At 44.4% G+C, this 24,304-nt stretch overlaps 2 pseudogenes; one reads left to right on the forward strand and one right to left on the reverse strand.

Annotated features, from left to right (window-relative positions):
• The window catches only part of LOC115163226 (HEAT repeat-containing protein 1-like), a 24,507-nt pseudogene extending 15,718 nt beyond the window's left edge, over positions 1–8,789 (reverse strand).
• Positions 1–21,742, forward strand: part of LOC115157590 (SUN domain-containing protein 1-like) — a 23,474-nt pseudogene extending 1,732 nt beyond the window's left edge.
• The last annotated feature ends 2,562 nt before the right edge of the window (positions 21,743–24,304 follow it).

Genomic DNA, 24,304 nt, shown 5'->3' on the forward strand with positions numbered 1-24,304 from the left:
GCTCTAAGGGGGGGCCCAAAAAATCATGCAATTTATGCAATTTTTTTAAATGTATTTTTTTATAAGTATTCAGACCCTTTGCTATGAGACTCGAAATTGAGCTCAGGCGTGTCATGTTTCCATTGATCATCCTTGAGATGTTTCTACAACTTGATTGGAGTCCACCTGTACTAAATTCAATTGATTGGACATGATTTGGAAAGGCACACACCTGTCGATATAAGGTCCCACAGTTGACAGTGCATGGAACAGCAAAAACCAAGTCATGAGGTTGACGGAATTGTCCGTAGAGCTCGGAAACAGGATTGTGTTGAGGCACAGGCTTGGGGAAGGGTACCAAATCATTTCTGCAGCATTGAAGGTCCCCAAAAGCACAGTAGCCTCCATAATTCTTAAATGGAAAACGTTTAGAACCACCAAGACTCTTCCTAGAGCTGGCTGCCTGGTCAAACTGAGCAATCGGGGGAGAAGGGCCTTGGTTAGGGAGGTGACCAAGAACCCAATGGCCACTCTGACAGAGTTCGTCTGTGGAGATGGGAGAACCTTCCAGAAGGACAACCATCTTTGCAGCACTCCACCAATCAGGCCTTTATGGTAGAGTGGCCAGACGGAAGCCACTCCTCAGTAAAAGGCACATGACAGCCCGCTTGGAGTTTTAAACTTTAATTAACTCGGCAAGTCGGTTAAGAACAAATTCATATTTTACAATGAAGGCCAAACCCTCCCCTAAACTGGACGATGCTGGGCCAATTGTGCGCCGTCCTATGGGACTCCAAATCACGGCCGGTTGTGATACAACCCAGGATCGAACCAGGGTCTGTAATGATGCCTCTAGCACTGAGATGCAGTGCCTTAGACTGCTGCGCCACTCGGAAGCTCCACTTAAAGGACTCTCAGACCATGAGAAACAAGATTTTCTGGTCTGATGAAACCAAAATTGAACTCCTTGGCCTGAATGCCAAGCGTCACGTCTTGAGGAAACCTGGCACCATCCCTACGGTGAAGCATGGTGGTGGTAGCATCATGCTGTGGGGATGTTTTTCAGCGGCAGGGACTGGGAGACTAGTCAGGATCGAGGCAAAGATGAACAGAGCAAAGTACAGAGAGATCCTTGATGAAAACCTGCTGCAGAGCACTCAGGACCTCAGACTGGGGTGAAGGTTCACCTTCTAACAGGACAATGACCTTCAGCACACAGCCAAGACAACGCAGGCGTGGCTTCGGGACCCGTCTCTGAATGTCCAGCGAGAGCCTGGACTTGAACCCGATCTAACATTGGTGGAGAGACCTGAAAATGGCTGCAGCGATGCTCCCCATCCAACCTGACAGAGCTTGAGAGGATCTGCAGAGAAGAATAGGAGAAATTCCCCAAATACAGGTGTGCCAAGTGTGTAGCGTCATACTCAAGAAGACTCATGGCTGTAATCGCTGCCAAAGGTGCTTCAACAAATTACTGAGTAAAGGGTCAGAATACTTATGTAAATAAGTATGTAAATATATTTCAATTTTTTAAACATTTTTAATACATTTGCAAAAATGTCTAAACCTCTTTTTGCTTTGTCATTACGGGGTATTGTGTGTAGATTGAGGGGGAAGGGGGGGGGACAATTTAATCCATTTTAGAATAAGGCTGTAACATAACAAAATGTGGAAAAAGCCAAGGGGTCTGAATACTTTACAAATGCACTGTAACTTTGCAGTAAACTTTGGCGTTGCAGATTTTTTTAGTATTTTTTTTTTTTTAAAGATTTTTTTGTTGTTGTAATTTTTTTAAATTAGAAACCCACATTTTCTTGTAATTCTTTTAATGAAAGCGAGCCATTATAATACCTATGCTCAAAATGTATGATGCCACTTTGGAAACAGGACTTAAAGGTATTTGTCTTTAAATGCTGGAGATAATGTTGGGTTGTTCCAAAAAGGAATGCCTGGCGCTATGGGTTTATTCCGTTTCATGAATCTATGTACATTTCCCCAAATTTGAATGAAAATCATTGGGTTGTCTTTTTTTCTTTAAAGCCTTGGACCAACCCAAAGTAGTGAAATATATACACTGCTCAAAAAAATAAAGGGAACACTTAAACAACACATCCTAGATCTGAATGAAAGAAATAATCTTATTAAATACTTTTTTCTTTACATAGTTGAATGTGCTGACAACAAAATCACACAAAAATAATCAACGGAAATCCAATTTATCAACCCATGGAGGTCTGGATTTGGAGTCACACTCAAAATTAAAGTGGAAAACCACACTACAGGCTGATCCAACTTTGATGTAATGTCCTTAAAACAAGTCAAAATGAGGCTCAGTAGTGTGTGTGGCCTCCACGTGCCTGTATGACCTCCCTACAACGCCTGGGCATGCTCCTGATGAGGTGGCAGATGGTCACCTGAGGGATCTCCTCCCAGACCTGGACTAAAGCATCCGTCAACTCCTGGACAGTCTGTGGTGCAACGTGGCGTTGGTGGATGGAGCGAGACATGATGTCCCAGATGTGCTCAATTGGATTCAGGTCTGGGGAACGGGCGGGCCAGTCCATAGCATCAATGCCTTCCTCTTGCAGGAACTGCTGACACACTCCAGCCACATGAGGTCTAGCATTGTCTTGCATTAGGAGGAACCCAGGGCCAACCGCACCAGCATATGGTCTCACAAGGGGTCTGAGGATCTCATCTCGGTACCTAATGGCAGTCAGGCTACCTCTGGCGAGCACATGGAGGGCTGTGCGGCCCCCCAAAGAAATGCCACCCCACACCATGACTGACCCACCGCCAAACCGGTCATGCTGGAGGATGTTGCAGGCAGCAGAATGTTCTCCACGGCGTCTCCAGACTCTGTCACGTCTGTCACATGTGCTCAGTGTGAACCTGCTTTCATCTGTGAAAAGCACAGGGCGCCAATCTTGGTGTTCTCTGGGAAATGCCAAACGTCCTGCACGGTGTTGGGCTGTAAGCACAACCCCCACCTGTGGACGTCGGGCCCTCATACCACCCTTATGGAGTCTGTTTCTGACCGTTTGAGCAGACACATGCACATTTGTGGCCTGCTGGAGGTCATTTTGCAGGGCTCTGGCAGTGCTCCTCCTTGCACAAAGGCGGAGGTAGCGGTCCTGCTGCTGGGTTGTTGCCCTCCTACGGCCTCCTCAACATCTCCTGATGTACTGGCCTGTCTCCTGGTAGCGCCTCCATGCTCTGGACACTACGCTGACAGACACAGCAAACCTTCTTGCCACAGCTCACATTGATGTGCCATCCTGGATGAGCTGCACTACCTGAGCCACTTGTGTGGGTTGTAGACTCCCTCTCATGCTACCACTAGAGTGAAAGCACCGCCAGCATTCAAAAGTGACCAAAACATCAGCCAGGAAGCATAGGAACTGAGAAGTGGTCTGTGGTCTCCACCTGCAGAACCACTCCTTTTTTGGGGGTGTCTTGCTTATTACCTATAATTTCCACCTGTTGTCTATTCCATTTGCACAACAGCATGTGACATTTATTGTCAATCAGTGTTGCTTCCTAAGTGGACAGTTTGATTTCACAGAAGTGTGATTGACTTGGAGTTACATTGTGTTGTTTAAGTGTTTCCTTTATTTTTTGGAGCAGTATATTTTATTTCATAGGGTATTACATTTATGGCTTCAATACTCCTCCAAGCACAAGGATAGTCTGCTGTCCATTGTTTAAGTGAAGACAGTTGTGTGGCCCAGTAATACATTTTCATAGGAGGTTAGTCCAAGACCTCCAGCTTTAAGGTAAGTGTAAAACATTCAATTTGGCTGTTGTTCTTACCATTCCAAATAAAATTGGAGAGTAGGCCATTTTATTTTCTTACAGAAGTTGGATGGAACTGAAACTGGTAAGGCTTGGAATAAATGAATCAACCATTGTAATATATTAATTTGGATTATGTTCACCCTACCTAACATAGAAATGGGAAGAGTTCTCCATCTCTGAACATCGGATTGAATCTTATCTAGTAAAGGAGAGTAGTTGATTTTATAGGCCTTCTCCAAATTGCTTGGTATCAAAACACCCATGTCATGTGCCTTTGTCCATTTCCACTAAAATCTACTTTCCAAGTTTGAAAAGTCAACTGAAATAATTCCCACTTTCTAATTTTCTCCCAATTTACTTTGAATCCTGACACAGTACCATATGTGTCCAACAGTCGCAAAATAAATAACATAATTGTCACGAGAATTTTCAATCCCAATGACGATAACTAACAATTATTTAAGCTTTGACCAATCCCTGAGGTTTTTAAGACCCTGGGTTTAATAATAATTAGGCAAAGACTCAGCTTCTGCAAAGGTTGGTTCTTTATTCACGAGAACGTTCTAAAGTCCAAAAATGCAAAGACATGTCATTTTAACTCTCGCCCCCACCTACTTCCACGCACACACAGACACACAAACAGTAGGTGGGATGTATCTTTCCCCACAGTCCTCATTCCTCGTTTATCACTACCAGGCTGGCAGTTATATCCTCCCGAGATTAGAGGGACCTTGACAGGACTCCCTTTCCTGTTGTAAGTTTCTTAGTTCCAACCAGGTCCGGTCATGAATAGTTTAATTGTCCTCTGTATTTTCTTAGTCACACACACACACGTTTCTCTCCCTTACTGGTCTCGACCAAACCTTATTGGACTTAAGTTTATAACTTTAATTGTTCATTAAACATGTTACATAATCTAATAATTACAAATAGTTATGTTTGTCTAATTATTCATTATACATGTTACATAATCTAATTACGTTTCAGGGTGGAATTCTTTAGTCATTACCTTAAACATATAAATTCCCTTATCAATAATGTTCTGTTTCAGATAAATACAGTAAAATGTAATCTGCATACAATGATATCACATGTTGTTATCCACCAATCTCTATTCCCAGGATTGAGCAATGGGTTTTGATTATTGATGCTAGGAGTTCTGTGGCTAAAGAAAATAAATAACTGGACAGGGGGCATCCCTGTCTTGTTCCTCTTAATTTAAATGGAGCTGAGATTAGTCCATTTGTACTTCTACCTGCTTTGGGGGATTTATACAATAGCTCAATCCAGGAAATAAATACCAGACCAAGTGTGACTTTTTTTTATTTTTAAAGACTGCCCTCATATGCCCATTCCACTACTTTTTCAGCATCCAATGATTCTGCCACTTTTGGAAAGTTCAAGTTCCTGGTATGAAGAAATCCTATTTCTTATGAACCCTGTTTGATCTAAGTGAATCAAGCTTTTTATTACACTGAACAAAAATAAACACAACATGCTACAATTTCAATGATTTTACTGAGTTAATTTAAGGAAATCAGTCAAATGAAATAAATTCATTGGGCCCTAATTTATGGATTTCATATGACTGGGAATACAGATATGCATCTGCTGGTCACATATACCTTAAAGGTAGGGGTGTGGATCAGGAAACCAGTCAGAATCTGGTGTGACCACCATTTGCCTCATGCACCTCCTTCACGTAGAGTTGATCAGGCTGATTGTGGCCTGTGGAATGTTGTCCCACTCCTCTTCAATGGCTGTACGAAGTTGCTGGATATTGACGGGAACTGGAACATGCTGTCGTACACGTCGATCCAGAGCATCCAAAATATGCTCAATGGGTGAGTATGCAGGCCATGGAAAAACTGGGACATTTTCAGCTTCCAGGAATTCTGTACAGATCCTTGCGACATGGGGCTGTGCATTATCATGCTGAAACATGAGGTGATGGCAGCGGATAAATGATACGACAATGGACCTCAGGATCTCGTCACGGTATCTTTGTGCATTAAAATTGCCATCGATAAAATGCAATTGTGTTCGTTGTCAGTAGCTTATGCCTGCCCATACCATAACCCCACCATGGGGCACTCTGTTCACATTGAAATCAGCAAACTGTTCACCCACATGACTCCTTACATGCTATCTGCCAGGTACAGTTGAAACTGGAATTAATCCGTGAAGAACTTCTCCAGCGTGCCAGTGGCCATTTTGAAGGTGAGTATTTGCCCACTGAAGTCAGTTACAACGCCGAACTGCGGTCGGGTCAAGACCCTGGTGAGGATGACGAGCACACAGGTGAGCTTCCCTGAGACTGTTTCTGACAGTTTGTGCAGAAATTCTTTGGTTGTGCGAACCCAGTTTCATCAGCTGTCTGTGTGGCTGGTCTCAGACGAGACCCCAGGTAAAGAAGCTGGTTGTGAAATTAACATTCAGTTCTCTGGCAACAGCTCTGGTGGACATTCCTGCAGTCAGCATGCCAATTGCATGCTCCCTCAAAACTTGAGACATCTGTGGCATTGTGTTGTGACATAATTACACATTTTAGTGGCCTTTTATTGTCCCCAGCACAAGGTGCACCTGTGTAATGATCATGCTGTTTAATCAGCTTCTTGATATACCACACCTGTGAAATGGATGAATTATATTGGCAAAGGAGAAATGCTCACTTACAGGGATGTAAACACATTTGAGCGAAATAAGCTTTGTGTGTAAAAATGTATTTTATTTCAGCTCATGAAACATGGGACCAACGCTACCTGTTGCGTTTTATTTTTGTTCAGTGTACTATTTCTATGCGAAAAGCCAATACCTTAGCAATGAATTTATAATCCACATTCAAAAATTATACTGGGCGGAAGGTTCCGCAATGACAATCCATCCTTATCTATCTTTTTTAAGTTGGGTGATTGTAGCCAAACTGTGATTGGGTAAGTACATTTTTTCTCTAGAGCTGCTGTTAGCATAAGTAACAGGCTTTAGTGATTTGGAATGAAAGTGTCTGTAAAATTTCACTGGGAATCCATCATCACCAGGAGATTTCCCCATCTTGTAGTCTATGGCCTCCACCAGCTCACTTAGGGAAACATTTTCCTATCATACAATTTTTTTCTCTGATTCAGTTATAATTGGTAAATTTGGGCTTATTAAGGAATTTGTCTCTTTCTTTGAACTTTCAGATTGATACGATTTGATTAAAATGTTTTAAAGACTTGAGTTAATTTCAGAAATTCCATTGGGGTTTTTAATGCTGTAGATGGTACATTCCTGGTCCTCTTTCCTAATTTACCAAGCAAGCATTTTCCCCACACTTTCACCTTGCTCAGCATTGTTGTTTGGATTTCAGGGCAGCTATCTCTGCAGACCAGGTGTTTTTTTTTTATTATTATGCAATAATTCAAGCTTCAAAGTGTTCAACTGTTGAAGGGTGTCAACATTTCTATTTAATCTGCGTTTTTTTTCTGAGTCGTGAATTATGTAATTGTATTTCTCATTCTTTATTGGTCTTTTTCTTATGTGAAGAGTAAGACCTGATACAACCTCATATGCTTTAAGAGCATCTCAGACAACAGTTGGGCATACTTCATTATAGACATGTTTTTGGAAATGAATGTAGATCTTTGTGGTGAGATGAGGTAAACTCTTCGGTCCTTAAAAAAACTGCTGTATGTAAAATATTGTGCGCTATAGCTTGGAAAATAAATGTGACATGTTTCTTTCCAACATTAGGGCTGCTTTCCTAAATAAGTGAAATCTGCTTCGTGTTTTGTTTCCTTGCCAGGATACTAACAAGTATCGCGATACTGGTATCGGCCCTAAAGATCTATTTAGCATTTTCGGGAGTTGGACCATCGATTAACCCTAAAATTTGTGACAGACCAAGAATGGTTGCCTGGTTACCCAGACTCATTGCTCCGGCGGAACGCCACACCACGCTTGTTTGTTTCTTCACCGCAATTTGACTCCGCCCCCCTGACCCTTATAGAACGCAAAACCATTCGAACCGTCTGATTGGGTCGAGAAACTGATGGGTTGGGCCAGAACCAGAACACACGTGGGTAAAACGTTTTGAAAATGTCATTGCCTTTTGACACTGGTTAGAGATACTGGTCCAATCGCTGATTAATTTGTTTTGTACAATCCTGCTTGTCACCACAAACAATTTTAAATAATGGCAGACTGAAGTATGTAGCGTATGATCGAGCAACAGAAGAATTCAGTGTGTCAGGCAACGAGAATGGCATTGAGTTATTCTATCTACATAGCAGTTCCTGTTTTTCGGAGTCCTGCCGTTGATTATTTGTATCACTGTGTACTGTTACATGCACACGATAAATATTGTGAATCATCAGAAATATAATAGTTTGATTTAAGGAAATTGCCAATCAAAAGAAACGTTCTACCACAGCCACCATGTTATTTTTTGGAAGCCTATATGTGAAAACTCTTTCTAAAATGCATAATTTCAGTTTTTCTGAACTCCCGAGAAGAGGGAGGCTTGCGCCAGCAATGGAACTCCGATTTAAACTGCTTATTTCGAGTATGACCTAAATAAGCAGAGCGAAGTTTACATGACTACAGCCATAATCAATTTAATATCAAATTATTATTAGTGTGCATGTAAACATACTCACTGTTTTGGAATCAAGTAACCGTCATATGTCATGATTGAATGTCTGTTTGAGGTGTTCACGGGTCCAGGTCCAAAATTCAAACTTGTCCCTCAGGGTCGGGTCATGTTTGTTTGTCATTGGGTCTATGTAACTACAGCCGAATGGACCTGACCACTGTTCTGCATAGCCTATGAATTGACTTATAGAAGGCCTAGCCAACATATAAAGACCTATTCGTTAAACAGAGAGCATTTATTTGTCACTGGTCCATTATGGTACGGATCGGGTCTAGGTCTTGTTGTCGTCGGGTCCGTCCAGGTCTGTCCGCTGGCAACTTCTTGGAGCAGAGAAGACCTCTAGTCTGAACTATAACCAACTTGGTGTGTGTGCAGGAGCTGATGGGTAAGAACCGTGACAGACACATGTCTTGTACTTTTTTCCCTGAGTACGAGAGGAAGAGTGACTGCTGTACCCATCAGCCTCGTCTCACTGCAGCTGTCCTGGCCCTGGCTCCCCTGGCCCAGACCCCAGACTGGGGATTTGAGTGAGACTGCTGAGGACTGACTGTTGTCCCACGGAGGGGCATAGAGCGCCCCTAGCAGGGGGCAGGAGGGGCAACAGACAAAGCAGCGGAAAGCACATAATTGGCTCTGCCAAGGCCCTCTGTAATCCTGTCGGCTTAATTTAGGACATGAATAGAAAGACATGGAGGAAAAGAACCGGAGAGCAGGGTGATTTGTTGGGTTTTTTACATGGGCAAGGGCCCTGGAGAGTTTCTCCTTTCGTTTATGAAATCATATTACATACGCTCTGGGACACTGATGTGGACACTGGGAATTGCCAGAGACCTCACGATATGATACTTTCGTGCCGACACGATATGTATTGCGATTCGATCATGTTCCAAACATATTGCTCACCATGTCTGCTGCAGAGCAACAAGAGACAGCAATGAGAATGAGTTTTGATCAGTCATGGAAATAAGTGTTAAACAAATTGCCGCTCTCTGTTTTTTTTTTTTTTTTTTAAGTTATGGAGGAAAAAATTATGGAGTTTTGGTGCAGGTACAGACTACTAGTGCAAAAATAATATTGTAATACAATATATCATCAAAAAGAACATCCCAATATGTAACTTTTTTTTTCTTTTTTTTTCACGACTCCTTTTAAAAACACATTTTTTTAACAAGTCTCTTCTTCCTCCTTTTTGTTGTCAGTCCTTAGGTGCAACTGACTGTACATCACTCGTCATGTCAAAGTGCATAATTCATGGGTTGGTGTCATTGTTTTGTAGAGACGAGAGGATAAGGGAGGGGGGAGTTGAATCACTAATAGGCTTGTCTATCGCTGGCAACAGGAAGTAAACACGAAGCATTGGCTACATACAGTATTAAGTAGTGTTAAGTTGCCTGATCTCTCCTGTCTCGCGTGAGTGTCTGTGATGTTTGTCTGCTTTTCCCTGCGATGAGCGATGGTGACGAGAGGTGGACTCTGGAGAGCTGGGTGATGTGGGGGAGATCTGTATGTATCATCCTCTTTCATTATGTTCTTTGTCTGTGTGCCTGCCTACTCCTGTGTTTGTGTTATTTTAGAGATTACGTTTCAGGCTGTAATAGCCTGTCATGCATTGTTATATGGAAAGTTACTGTTACGTTGTACTACCGTTGTGCTATTCCCAACTGGGACTTCAGTTAGTCTGATGATCGTTTCTGCTATCAGTCGCGTGTACAGATTTAGAAACGGTTTCAAAGGCGAACAATGTGAATGCTGGGATTGTTCCTTGAGCGATGGCAGCAAAAGTTCTTTTTTTTTCTTCTTCTTCTTGGCAGGGCTATGTTGAGCATAACTCGTCTCTGTTGAAATCTGGGCCATCTCTGGGTAAGGAATATGGGAGAAGTGTGTCTATAGCAGCTGCCAGTAGATGTAGGTCCCCAACCCCTGCTGTAATATCACCACGTTTAGAGAAGGCTCCATCATGTGGCCTCATTTCTCTTCCTGTGTTCTTTACTGTGATGGGGGAGCATCAGTGCTCATTTCCTGTCAACAGCCCTGTGTGGTGACGGGAATAGAACAACCGCAGCTTCTCAGCTTAAGCTTTGCACTACTAGCAGAGGGTGACAGTGCCATTACGGTGAAATGTTTGCTGCCATTGGGGAACAATTGCGCCTTCCATGCTTTGTCTGCATGCTAGAGGAAGAGGAAGTTAAATACTAGGATCTATTTTGGTATTTTTGCGTGATGTATGATTTTAGAATTAGAATCATTGATGTTGCCAATCAAATTATTCACTGTTGCTTAGAAAATGAAATGTTTATTATATGAATTTTCATCTAAATGCATTCCTGTCTTTTCATCCTTGTTTTCCCAGCTCCAGCTTCTTAACAACAGCCCTGGACTTTGAGAAGGAGCACAGGATCACTCCAGTGTTTTCGAGTCTCCCAGGATGTCTCGGCGGAGCCTGCGTCTGCACACTATCACTGGTCTCTATGGCGACGACAGCCTAGACTCTAATCTGAACCACAACGTGTACCACGGTGCCTCCTTCAGCGCAGGAGGAGCCAGTCGCAGAGAGTCCAAGTAAGTGATGCTGCTGCTGCCCTGGGGTTCCTTCTATGGATTTGGGCCTGTGTGTTACATCCAGTGGTTTCAATGTCTAATCTGACTGTTCACTTCTCCCTCTCCCAGGGGGTTGAAGAGCAGGAGGTCTCAGCATGGCTCCCAGCAGCACAACAGCAGCGTGACCGCCAGTGACGCCTCCATGCTGGACGAGTCGTGCATCCAGGAGCGCACGCTGGTCGGCAGCTTCTGGGGTTTGGATGAAGCGTCTGAAGATAAAGGTCTTTTTAAAAAAAAATTTAACGACCTTATCGATCACAATTACTTGTCATGCCTGAGACATCAGTGTCTTGAATGGATTCCTTTTAAAAAGGCCAATTTTGTGTTTCATTATCAAATCTGTCTGTGCGTTACAGAGCGGACCATGACGGTAGACCACAGTATGTGTGGGACCAACGGAGACATTAACTCCGTACAGACCCAGACCTCCATGGTGAACGGTAGCTTCTGTAAGGACTTCCCTGTCCCCTCGGACAGACATGAGGCTCTAAGCACCTACTCCTCGTCCTCCACTGGTGCCTGCTCTGCCACCAGCTACCAGGCCCTGACAGCCCCCTCTACGTCCCCTCCCTCCACGGTCTACGCCAGGGACAAGAGCCGCAAGCACAAAACGGGTGAGAGCCAAGTACTATAATATGTATGCGCTCAGTACTGCATGTGTTGTATCTGGGAGTGTTTTTCTTTCCCATTCCATTTGAAGGCATATCATCCACAGTGTTTTTTTGTTGTTGTTGTCATTGCTGATGCACGAGTGTGTCAATTTTCATTTTCTTACATTTGACATTCATTGTGATTTTGTGCATTTTCAATAAAGTTGAATTGATTTGATTCAGGTCTGCTGGTGTCCGTCTCGGACACCTGTGTGCGTGTGAGCAGGAGGGCAGCAGCCTCTGTGGCATACGTCTTCTCATTGCTCTTAAAGAGTGTACTGATGAGGACACACAAGAATGGTGAAGGTATCAGCTTCTGCGCCGGCTCGGCTTCTTGCTGTCTTTACAGCGCCAGCGTTGCCTTTCACTCTGTCTCTCTCATATCTGCCTCGCAGCGTCCCACTTTTGTGTCATAAATAATGCGGATAGTGGATAATTCATAGTTTTAGGTGGGTCTCAACTTTTTCCTGCACTCTTAACAGCGGCGTAGTGCTGAGATGGGCAACCACCACATGATTTGCATAGGCTGCCAGGAAATCTGACAATGCTTTGCTAAAGCTCAACATAATCATACAATCTGGATTATTTGCCCCCTTTTTTCTCCCCAATTTGGTGATTACAATCTTGTCTCTTCGCTGCAACTCCCCAACGGGCTCGGGAGAGGCGACGGTTGAGTCATGCGTCCTCCGAAAACATGACCCGCCAAACCGTGCTTCTTAACACCCGCTCACTTAACCTGGAAGCCAGCCGCACCAACGTGTTGGAGGATACACCGTTCAACTGACGACTGTAGTCAGCCTGCAGGCACCCGGCCCGCCACAAGGCGGAGTGCCAAAGAATTCCACTTTGCTTTTTTAGAGGCTGAACGATTATTCATCGGGGTTGGGCATCCACAAGTCAGGTGTTGCATGATTTGCATGGGACTGTACTTAGTTGTCACTGGTTGAAACTTGATGTTAGGAATACCCCTGCTTGCAGTCCACCAATCTCTTGCACTGTACTGAATCTGCACTGACACTGGAGGTTGCAGTGGCTGTGTGAATGACCATGGTGGCTCTCACTGCTGACTGACTAACCTAAAACTCCTCGTCACCTGCTTCTGACTGTCCTCTATCTTTCTCAACAGGGGGACAGAGGCTGACACTACCACAGCTTTTCCTGCCTACAGCTTTCTCACTCCTTTTAACATCACTCCACCTTCCTATTCGGGTGTTTGTATGGCACTTTTAGCCCACAGATTTCACCCTCTATCTCCCAAACAAATGGGCTACCTTCGCTTTGGCTATTGCCCTGGTGACATGTAAATTCGCTCTCTCGCTTTGCGCTCAGGTGAAGGAAGGGAAAGAGGGATGCTCGATCGATATGAAGTTGTGCTAGTTTTTATCTGATTTTCGTTCTTATTGGTTGCAGCTCTCTCCAGCTACTGCGGAAGCATGCATGTAAAGGAGTTGGGGACTGATGGGAAGCACATGAATCTGATTGGCTCTCTGTGTGAGTAACTGACCTCCACACCAATATCTTTGTTTGTGCATGAACCCTTGACTTTGTACTACAAGACGATGTGTTTTCTGTGAATAATAGAATGTGAGTTGGTGGGATTTTTCATGTAACCCTTCTCATAACCTTTGTGACTACACACACCTGCCACGTACTCTTGGTAGAGGAAATCTCAGTCGCACAACTGAATGCATACAATCGGAGATCGACGTCTTCGGCGCCGGGGAACAGTTGTTGTTGTTGGGAGGGTAACTGTCTTGCTCAAGGGAAGAACGGCAGATTTTTCAACCTTGCCGGCTCGGGGATTCGAACCATCGACCTTTCGGTTACTGGCCAAGAGCTCTTAACTGCTAGGCTACCTGCCTTTTTAGCCTGCCTCTCTCTCTCAAAACATTTTTATTTTCATGTTTTCTGCCTTTGCTGCTCACCCACCCTGCTGATGCTAATAGGTGATGACTGCAAACGGAAGCAGCACACAGAGACACACGCAACCTACACCACATGGGCCTCCTGGTCACACCACGTGTTGGGAGCACTGTGGCTCGCCGCTGTTTACACAGGTTACCTATTAATCCAGCAAACTCTGGCCTATCTTGATATACTTGAAACGAGTTCTACATTTAGTCCTTATTTTACTGTTGTATGTAAGTAGATGATGTTATGTTTTGGTCCCCAGGCTCCAGTGTGTTGTGGGTTGGGCAGGAGGCAGGCTCAGCTGTCTGGGCCGTGATGAGGAGGATGCTGTCGGTTCCCTGGTTGGCAGTTAGGTCCCCAGGTCATAATTTTACCGTGTGTTACCAGCCTCCAGATACACCCCTGCATGATACCTCCTAGTCCTAGTCTCCCCATGGCTAGTTTGTGTGTCTGCCTACCTAACGTGAAACCCATTAGAATGGTGGCTTGGAGTATATCTATCTCTCTAACCTTTTCCCATTTCAGATGACTAACTGATGACTAACTTCTTACCTGTCTCACTTCCTTTGCGTTTCATAATTTCTAATTCACTGCTCTATACGTTAGGCTAGGAAACTGCAGAGACTGCAGAACTGATCCCCCCCTCTGCCTGCTGCTCCCGTCTCTCTGGGCATTTTAAAGTCGGTGCCAAGAATGGGAGCGATTTGTCACACTGTACAGGAGTTTGATGGTGTGGTGCGATTTGCTAAAGCTGTGCTCCCCTTAAAGGCTACTCTCTGCTGTACTGTGCATCTACGCTGACAGAGAACACTTTTGCTCAGCCTTCTTTATCGCCTCTGTCTGTAACTAACTAACCCCGTAACCTGTTGCACTGCATTTATGTCCTTGCCTCTTACCTCATCTGGTGAATGTACTTGATTCTCTAATCCTTAGTGCTGTGTGGACGTGCCTCCGTCTACCCCTCCCGCCTCCTGCAGAACGCTCACTAATCTGCTCCCTGTCTGTCTGTCTTTTGTGTGTACAGGCAAGGCAGCGACGGGGGTCTTCTGGTGGCTTGGGACTGGATGGTACCATCTGGTTACCCTTCTCTCTCTGCTCAACGTCTTCGTCTTGACACGGTGAGTCTCTTGGGCCTGAGAGTAATACTCAAGGAACCGGTAACTGCCCAAATAAAGGAAACACCAACATAAAATGTACTCGTGTTTCCATTATTTTGTCAGTGACCCGTATGTGGTAGTGGATGGAGCTCCATAATATGTGATCACACTAACAAGTGTTTTTCTGTTGTCGTAGTTACCCTGCCAAGCTCCTCAAACTCCTGTTGATTTTGCTCCCATTCCTCATCCTCCTGGGTGAGTAGCACCACTCTCGGTGTCCATCCCAAAGCTCTCATGCTGCTTATCCATAGTACTGAACAATCAGCCGCTGTGACCTCTTCCGTCTCCTAAATCCTCCGTTCTCGATGTTCTCCCAGCTCTGTGGCACTGGGGTCCGTCCAGCCTGCTGTCTGTATTGCCTGTCGTTAACGTCACTGAGTGGAGAACGGCCTACCCCCTCAGTTTCACCTCTGCCCAAGCCCAGACCAAAGACGGGCAGTCCACCATGACTCCACCACCACTAGCACCAACTGTCTCACAGGTAGGAGGGGTGTTGATGCACGTATTCAATCAACCATTATATAATTGTCAGCTTCCTTAAGACCTTACAATTCTATGGATAAGGCCTGATACTCTGTATAGCTGACCTATCCCCCTCCCCTGTATGTGAACAGCCAGGCAGTGTGGCCGTGTCTGTGGACTCTGAGCGCCTGGCCCAGTTGGAGCAGAGGCTGGCCCACTTGTGGGAGAAGGTGGAGGGAGGGGGCCAGAGGCAGGAGCAGCAGCACGGAGAAGTGCTGGGTCTCTACCATTCTCTACGAGAGCAGCTGGACACCCAGACGGACAGGGACGGCATGGGGCTGTGGGTGTCAGGCCTGCTGGAGGAGAAACTCGCCCTACTGAGGAGAGAGATGGAGAAGGATGCAGCACTACAGAGGGAACAGGTGATTCTCCAGGTTGGATAGTCGGGTCCATTTCAGGGAGCAGATAGTAATTGTGCCTGTAATGAAAAGTAAATGAGTATATAATTTGGTCCGCTTATTTGGGTAACTTAAAAAATATATATACTGCTCAAAAAAATAAAGGGAACACTTAAACAACACATCCTAGATCTGAATGAAAGAAATAATCTTATTAAATACTTTTTTCTTTACATAGTTGAATGTGCTGACAACAAAATCACACAAAAATAATCAACGGAAATCCAATTTATCAACCCATGGAGGTCTGGATTTGGAGTCACACTCAAAATTAAAGTGGAAAACCACACTACAGGCTGATCCAACTTTGATGTAATGTCCTTAAAACAAGTCAAAATGAGGCTCAGTAGCGTGTGTGGCCTCCACGTGCCTGTATGACCTCCCTACAACGCCTGGGCATGCTCCTGATGAGGTGGCGGATGGTCTCCTGAGGGATCTCCTCCCAGACCTGGACTAAAGCATCCGCCAACTCCTGGACAGTCTGTGGTGCAACGTGGCATTGGTGGATGGAGCGAGACATGATGTCCCAGATGTGCTCAATTGGATTCAGGTCTGGGGAACGGGCGGGCCAGTCCATAGCATCAATGCCTTCCTCTTGCAGGAACTGCTGACACTCCAGCCACATGAAGTCTAGCATTGTCTTGCATTAGGAGGAACCCAGGGCCAACCGCACCAGCATATGGTCTCACAAGGGGTCTGAGGATCTCATCTCGGTACCTAATGGCAGTCAGGCTACCTCTGGCGAGCACATGGAGGACTGTGCGGCCCCCCAAAGAAATGCCACCCCACACCATGACTGACCCACCGCCAAACCGGTCATGCTGGAGGATGTTGCAGGCAGCAGAACGTTCTCCACGGCGTCTCCAGACTCTGTCACGTCTGTCACGTGTTCAGTGTGAACCTGCTTTCATCTGTGAAGAGCACAGGGCGCCAGTGGCGAATTTGCCAATCTTGGTGTTCTCTGGCAAATGCCAAACGTCCTGCACGGTGTTGGGCTGTAAGCACAACCCCCACCTGTGGACGTCGGGCCCTCATACCACCCTCATGGAGTCTGTTTCTGACCGTTTGAGCATACACATGCACATTTGTGGCCTGCTGGAGGTCATTTTGCAGGGCTCTGGCAGTGCTTCTCCTGCTCCTCCTTGCACAAAGGCGGAGGTAGCGGTCCTACTGCTGGGTTGTTGCCCTCCTACGGCCTCCTCCACGTCTCCTGATGTACTGGCCTGTCTCCTGGTAGCGCCTACATTGTCTGGACACTACACTGACAGACACAGCAAACCTTCTTGCCACAGCTCGCATTGATGTGCCATCCTGGATGAGCTGCACTACCTGAGCCACTTGTGTGGGTTGTAGACTCTGTCTCATGCTACCACTAGAGTGAAAGCACCGCCAGCATTCAAAAGTGACCAAAACATCAGCCAGGAAGCATAGGAACTGAGAAGTGGTCTGTGGTCCCCACCTGCAGAACCACTCCTTTATTGGGGATGTCTTGCTAATTGCCTATAATTTCCACCTGTTGTCTATTCCATTTGCACAACAGCATGTGAAATTTATTGTCAATTAATGTTGCTTCTTAAGTAGACAGTTTGATTTCACAGATGTGTGATTGACTTGGAGTTACATTGTGTTGTTTAAGTGTTCCCTTTATTTTTTGGAGCAGTGTGTGTGTGTGTGTGTGTGTGTGTGTGTGTGTGTATATATATATATATATATATATATATATATATATATATATATATATATACTTTTTTTTTACCTCTACTCATTAATCTCTTCCTGTGTTGTGCAGGAGCAGGATGTGATGCTCATTAATCTCTTCCTGTGTTGTGCAGGTTGTGGTGCAGCAGCAGGGCCAAGAGTCTCGTCTTGCTCAACTAGAGGTTCTACTGCAGACACTGGCTGCCAAGACAGAGGTACACATCCATAGATCCTATACTACGTTCTATGTATAGCCCCCGTCCCCACAGAAGGCCTTTTGCCCTCACTGTAAATTAGAATTTGTTCTTAATCGACTTGCCTGGTTAAATAGAGGTAAAATATTTTATATAAATGTACAGACCTTAATGTAGAATCTGTATAAAATGTATTTGTTGTCATCTATCCATGTTATGTTGATGATGTCTTCAGGAGGTGCAGAGGAGGCAAGTTGAGACTGCCAGTGCCATGCCAGTTCCTGCGCCAGTTCCTGCGCCAGTTCCTGTGCCAGTCAGGTGAGTTCAGCACACAACCCTTTGCCTTTGGATTGTAATAATTGAATGAAATCACGAGTGGTGTTGAATATTGCTCCCTGTGTGTGCCCTTCGATTGTGGGTGTGGACAGTGAGTCCCATGATGCCTTGCTGGCGGAGGTGCAACGGCTGGAGGCGGCACTGGGGAGCATTAGGCAGGACCTGCAGGAGGTGATGGGATGCCAGGGCATGGGTGACCGCTTGGACAAACTCCATGACATGGTGAGTTGCTTGCTCTCTCTCTCTGTTCTATACATGCATTGCTCCAGTATGTGACTTTCCAGATGGCCTCTTCTATTCCTTTGAATAGCTGGTCCTGTATAGACACTCAATATTATATCTGACTCAATCTCAGCATAATATTTTTTTCTGAAGATCTTTTGTATAAATCCCCTCTGTTGACCCTTGACCTCTGTGGTGGTGACAGGTGTCTGAGCAGGTGTCTGCCCAGGTGAGGCGGGAACTGTGGATCCTGTTCTACGGTAGTGAGCTGGCCGGAGATTCCGAACCCGGGGAGAAGGAACTCCCTGAGTCGCTACTGCAGTGGCTCTCTGAGCGTTATGTGAGCGGGGCCGACCTGCAGGCCTCTCTGGCCTCCCTGGAGCTCAGCATCCTGCAGAACGTGAGCCTGCAGCTTGAGGAGAGCAGGGCCAGGCAGGAGATGCTCAGCACTGAGACTGTCTCTCAGACCGTGATGCACACTGTTGGGGCCGGGATGTCCGAGGAGGTAGGTTGTTTGATTTTGGCGATTTTGTGAAGAAAAAACATTTGTAGTTTTTGTTGGTTGAATAATTACTTTTTGTAGTTTTACCCCCCTTTTCTCCCCAATTTTGTGATATCCAGTTGCGGTCTTGTCTCATCGCTGCAACTCCCCAACGGGCTCGGGAGAGGCGAAGGTCGAGTCATGTGTCCCCCGACCCGCCAAGCTGCGCTTTTTAACACCCGCTCGCTTAACCCGGAAGCCAGCCGCACCAATGTGTCGGAGGAAACACTGTTCAACTGACAACCAGAGTCAGCTTGCAGGTGCCCGGCCCGCCACACGGAGTCACTGGAGTGCCATGAGCAAAGTAAAGCCTCCCCCGGCTAAACCCTCCCCTAACCCGGACGATGCTGGGCAAATTGAGTGCCGCCCTATCGGACTCCCGGTCACGGCCGGAAGTGACGCCGCAACACTGCGATGCAGTGCCTTAGACCGCTGCGCCACTCGGGAGGCCATATATACTTTTTTAATATTGTTTTAAATTAGATTCAGTGTTTTGGTGTTCTAAATTACTTATTTCTTGTCTGTCTGCATTATTCCAGTTCCTCACCCAACAACTCTGTTCCCCTCTTGCTCCTTCAGCATGTGCAGCTGATGGTGAAGAATGCTCTGAAACTCTACTCCCAGGATCGGACTGGCCTGGTGGACTATGCTCTGGAGTCTGGAGGTAAAGTTTCACAGCTGTTGTGGTGGCGGGGCATGGAGACCTACGTTGACTGTTTGTCTACTGCCTATTATTTACAATGATCTGTTTTGGCTTTGTACAGTAAACTGTTTCTGCCATGACTGGCTTCAGCTATGCCCTCGTTGTGAGGGTGGCTGACATTGTGTACAGTTGTGAAAGTGACATCATGGCTGCGTGTGTGCAGGTGGCAACATCCTGGGCACTCGCTGCTCTGAGACGTATGAGACAAAGACGGCACTGATGAGTCTGTTCGGCCTCCCACTCTGGTACTTCTCACAGTCTCCTCGTGTGGTCATACAGGTACGACTCAAGTCACCACATGAGACTAGCCTTTTTTGATGGCTTGGTGATTTTATTACATGAACGGATTATATTGGGGGAGTTTTAGTTCCTGATACTGCCTTAGCCAACACATTCATCCACTGGTCTGATCAATGCTCGCTCTCTCACTCTCCCACTGCAGCCCGATGTCCATCCAGGGAACTGCTGGGCGTTTCAGGGTTCCCATGGATACCTGGTGGTGCGTCTCTCAATGAGGATCGTGCCCTCTGCCTTTTCATTGGAGCACATCCCCAAAGACATGTCGCCAACAGGCAACATCGACAGCGCCCCGCGCCAGTTTAACGTCTATGTAAGCCATGCAAACGACACTTCTTACCCAATTTAACATTTCACATGTTGGCTATTACTGTCTTAGCAAGCAATTCAGAAGAACACCTAGTAGACGCTCAAGTCAGTCACGTTTACTGTGAATGTGCTCTGGTGAAGCAGTACTGATTGACACACTTACTGCTGTGACTCTCTGCTGTTTTCTAACTGTGTCGTCGGTTTCCAGGGTCTGGATGATGAATACCAGGAGGAGGGTAAGCTACTTGGCAGCTACACCTACCAGGAGGATGGGGACGCGCTACAGACTTATCCCGTCACCGTAAGTACACTTCAACACTGCCTCAACGGGCTTGATTGGTCAGATGTAGATGTTATGTAAGTAGTCCACATGCAGTGTTGGGGAGTAGTGAACTACATGTTGTTTAACTACATATTGCAGTAGCTTGGTGGTAGATGAACTTAATTCAAATCTTGGTGTGTTTCTTTCAGTAGTTAGCTATACCGCTACACGGGAAAAAAGTAACTAACTACTGGAACTACACACTGTTTTTGCAAAAAGAAAATGAAATATGCAAGAATGTCCTTTTTCGCTATCAGACCTTCCTAATTCTCACTTGAAAACACGTTTTTGTGATTAATAGGCTCAGTTACACATTGTGTTAACGTCTGATTCCAGAGTGATTTGTCCTTGCAATTGTTCGTCTATGACATTTCAGATTTAGATATGATAATTTATCACAAAGTAGCTTGGATGTAGTGAACTACTGTTTCAAAGTAGCTTTAGTTAAGTAAACTACAGTATATTTAGCTTGCTTTAGCATCTTAAGTAATTGGTAGTTTGGTAAACTATGATTTCAGAGTAGCTTTCCCGACACTGTCCACATGGCATTTATCTCTAGCACGATTAGAGATGGTGGCTTGGCAAGTTATAGGTCTTGCTACTTGAGTGTAAACTGAGTGTCCTTTGCTATCTATCCGCAGGAGGAGAACGATAAAGCCTATCAGACCATTGAGGTTCGGGTGCTGTCCAACTGGGGACACACGGAGTACACCTGCCTGTACCGCATCAGAGTGCACGGTCAGCCCAGTATCGACTGATGGCACAGAACAGACCACCCTGCCTACAATTGAATGTTGTGCGGATGACTGGAGGCATATTATGCAAAAAATTATTGGATGACAATCGGTGCTTTACTACTGGTTGAAAAATGTTTCAAGTACATTTTTCTCAGTCTATTTAGACATGAGCTATGCGTATTCTGAGACCAAACTGGATTATTGTGTGTTGAGCCCCTTCTCGCACATGGTTAAACCAGGTTTTAGCATGTTCTCTTACGAATAATGTAAACGTGTACATTTTGTCAATAGTATGTCATTTTAAGTCTACTAATGTCAAATGCTTTGAAAGATGTATATGCTGCAGTTATTAACATTTAGATTTTGTTTGTTTTTTAAAGGGAATTACTGCTCAAGTAAATTAAGGATATCTTGCACTGGTCCCTTCAGCCCTGGAAATCAGGCTTTGACCATTAACCTTTTATCGATAATCTACAAGTGCCCAGTTGTAAATCTCATTATTTATTTGTTTGTCCCGACTTACTGATTTAGCAATCTGTGTAATATATTTTTGTAAAGGCTTTTCAGACTATTTGTAAATTGGCTTGGGACTATACAGTTTTTTTTTAGTTTTTTTTTTTACATAATTTTATTTTTTGTCTTTTGTAACTTGTAAGAAATGTTCAAATAAAGACCTTCATTTTCAGTAGTTGATTTGAAAAGGTATTTTTGCCTTTTTAAGTAACTTTGAAAGGAAATGTGGATGTTTTATCATGCCCTACAGGCACAGCTTGGTTAAAGTCTGTTTCTCCATCCATCTTCCTGAAGTGTGCCCCCATTCACACAGATTCTGACCCAACATGTCCAGTAAATGGCAATAATGCTCTATGGACAGTTATTTAAAAATATCCTAGACTGAACAGAGACGAAAATGCTTTGTGCAGAATTCTCAAATGCAGCAGTCCCTAGTGGTAGCTAGTCATCTGGGGTGGTAGTATCTCTCGCCCAGTAGGGGTCGCTGTACTCAACAATAAGGGAGGGGCAGCAGTAGCAAAGAGTAGCTATATTCTCTCACAGGAGCTGCTCAGTGAACACTTTTTGACTGTAACAGCAGTGTTACACTAGTGTATACATCCTGATTTTTATACTAGGGAAGTGTTTCCATATCTAGGGCTTAAAGTGAGGACTTGTGAAGAGCAGGATCAATAACTGCATAATCAAGACCGTTGCTTTTTGAGAAGGTGTTAACCGTCGAAGATGTAAACCCATGTTCACAGTTAGCCATTGTTATGTAAAAGCATGCTGAAAAGTACCAGTGGCCTAACTTTGGCTACAAGTCAGAGCAGGTCTGCTGGAGCCATGGCCTAGTGCAACCTGGACTCCGGGGCAGACATAACATAGTAAACGAAAATACGGGGCACTGAAATTAGTATTTGTTACGTTTGGAATGTCCGTCATCCATTTCGTATGATATGCTACGAATTATAATTTATATTATGTATTGCAATTCGTACAATATGTTACATATTTGCAATGCGTAGGATATGTTACCAATTACAATTTGTTGTTCCTAATGTTAGCTCGGTGGCTAATGCTAATGTTAGCTAGATGTGCCATCAGTGGACCGGTGATGAACTCACTCACAGGTGGCAAATATACAGCATAGAAATTCTAGCCTAACCACACTATGCTTTTTGTGATATAATTTTTATTGAGGTAGTGATAAAATATACTATTATATACACTGTATATTCAATACTCTTATAATATTGACTCGGAGACAAACCAAGCCCCGCTCAGGTAATCCCCGCTCAAGCCCCGCTCATCCTTTGTAAGCGTTATCGTCGTACTGTTGTCTATACTGCCAGGGGTGTTGTCAGTTGTAATCTTGTACCCATTCGTTTGAATTCCACACTTAGATCTGTAGTCTTCTCACCCAGTGCAATGTGAATTCCATAAACTTGGATACCCCCTCGGTTTTCAAATCACGTAGAGGGCTTGGGCTGTTGCACGATAGCAACCAAAGCCCATGCAGTTCAGTTTATAACATTCCATCATTGGTTACTCTGAGAGTTCCTCATATTGACATTGGCTGCGGCCTCAGGGCCTATGGTGCTAACCTTGGAAAAGTAATTCCAATTTCTACTCCTTCCTCTATTACTAATAGGGATAGACCAAATGGTGCAGTTCTATGCAATCTTATAGCCATACCAACTATATCAATATCAACCATCAGACAGGGCCTGCAACCGCCTACTGAAAGTTGGAGATTCCTTGTGACTTTAAAAATCGTAAAGGACTTGGGTTGATGCATCTGAACATTAGGACTGTACTTCCTAAACTGGATTACATCAAGATCTGGGCTATGCAGATGAATCCACACACTCTGGTATTGACTGAGACTTGGAAATTTTGAGATATTCTGGACTCTGATATTAAAGATGCACTATGCAGAAATATCTCTGCCATTTCCTGGTTGCTAAATTCTAATAGTTCACCTAATATCAGTTTATGTGACAAAACAAGCAAGTATAATATAGTACAATTATTCTCTATTTAAACCAGTGTGAAATATATTTTACAAAACCAAAAATATTATATTTTCAGCTGTTTGAAGCTGGTGTACAAAAACCGAAAGTAAAAGACTCAAAAAACAAAACATGGAACAGATCTACCGCTTATTAGACTTGCTTTCAATGAGCATTACAGAACTATAATAAAGATTAATATGTGAATTTGGTTGGGTCACCCAAAAAGTTACATATTGCAGCTTTAATATTGAGGGTTATAATGTGTTCAGCGCTGACAGAGAGGGTAGAGGTGGTGGAGTGGCCATTCTTATAAAACATATTTTCTGTTTCTTATTAACTGAAATCCATTTACCTCTGCCAACATTTTTTGCTACTTATCTTCAAGCCTTTGTCTGGGGAAAAATGTATCCATAACTGTTATAGGGGTCTATCGTCCTCCCTCGGCTAACCTTTGTGCACTTGAGGAGTTAACTAGTTTGTTGTCTTCTTTTACTAAATCAGATGTTATTATCCTGGGTGACCTAAATTATGATTGGTAAATGCAGGCTACAGACAACCTAAAAGATGTATAATGATGAAAAACCTGACTAAACCTTTTTATTTTATTTATTTCACCTTTATTTAACCAGGTAGGCTAGTTGAGAACAAGTTCTCATTTACAACTGCAACCTGGCCAAGATAAAGCAAAGCAGTTCGACACAAACAACAACACAGAGCTACACATGGAATAAACAAACATACAGTCAATAATACAGTAGAAAAAGTCTATAAACAGTGTGTGCAAATGAG

This window comes from Salmo trutta, chromosome 2 (assembly GCF_901001165.1).
Source record: "Salmo trutta chromosome 2, fSalTru1.1, whole genome shotgun sequence".
Classification (NCBI taxonomy): Eukaryota; Metazoa; Chordata; class Actinopteri; order Salmoniformes; family Salmonidae; genus Salmo; species Salmo trutta.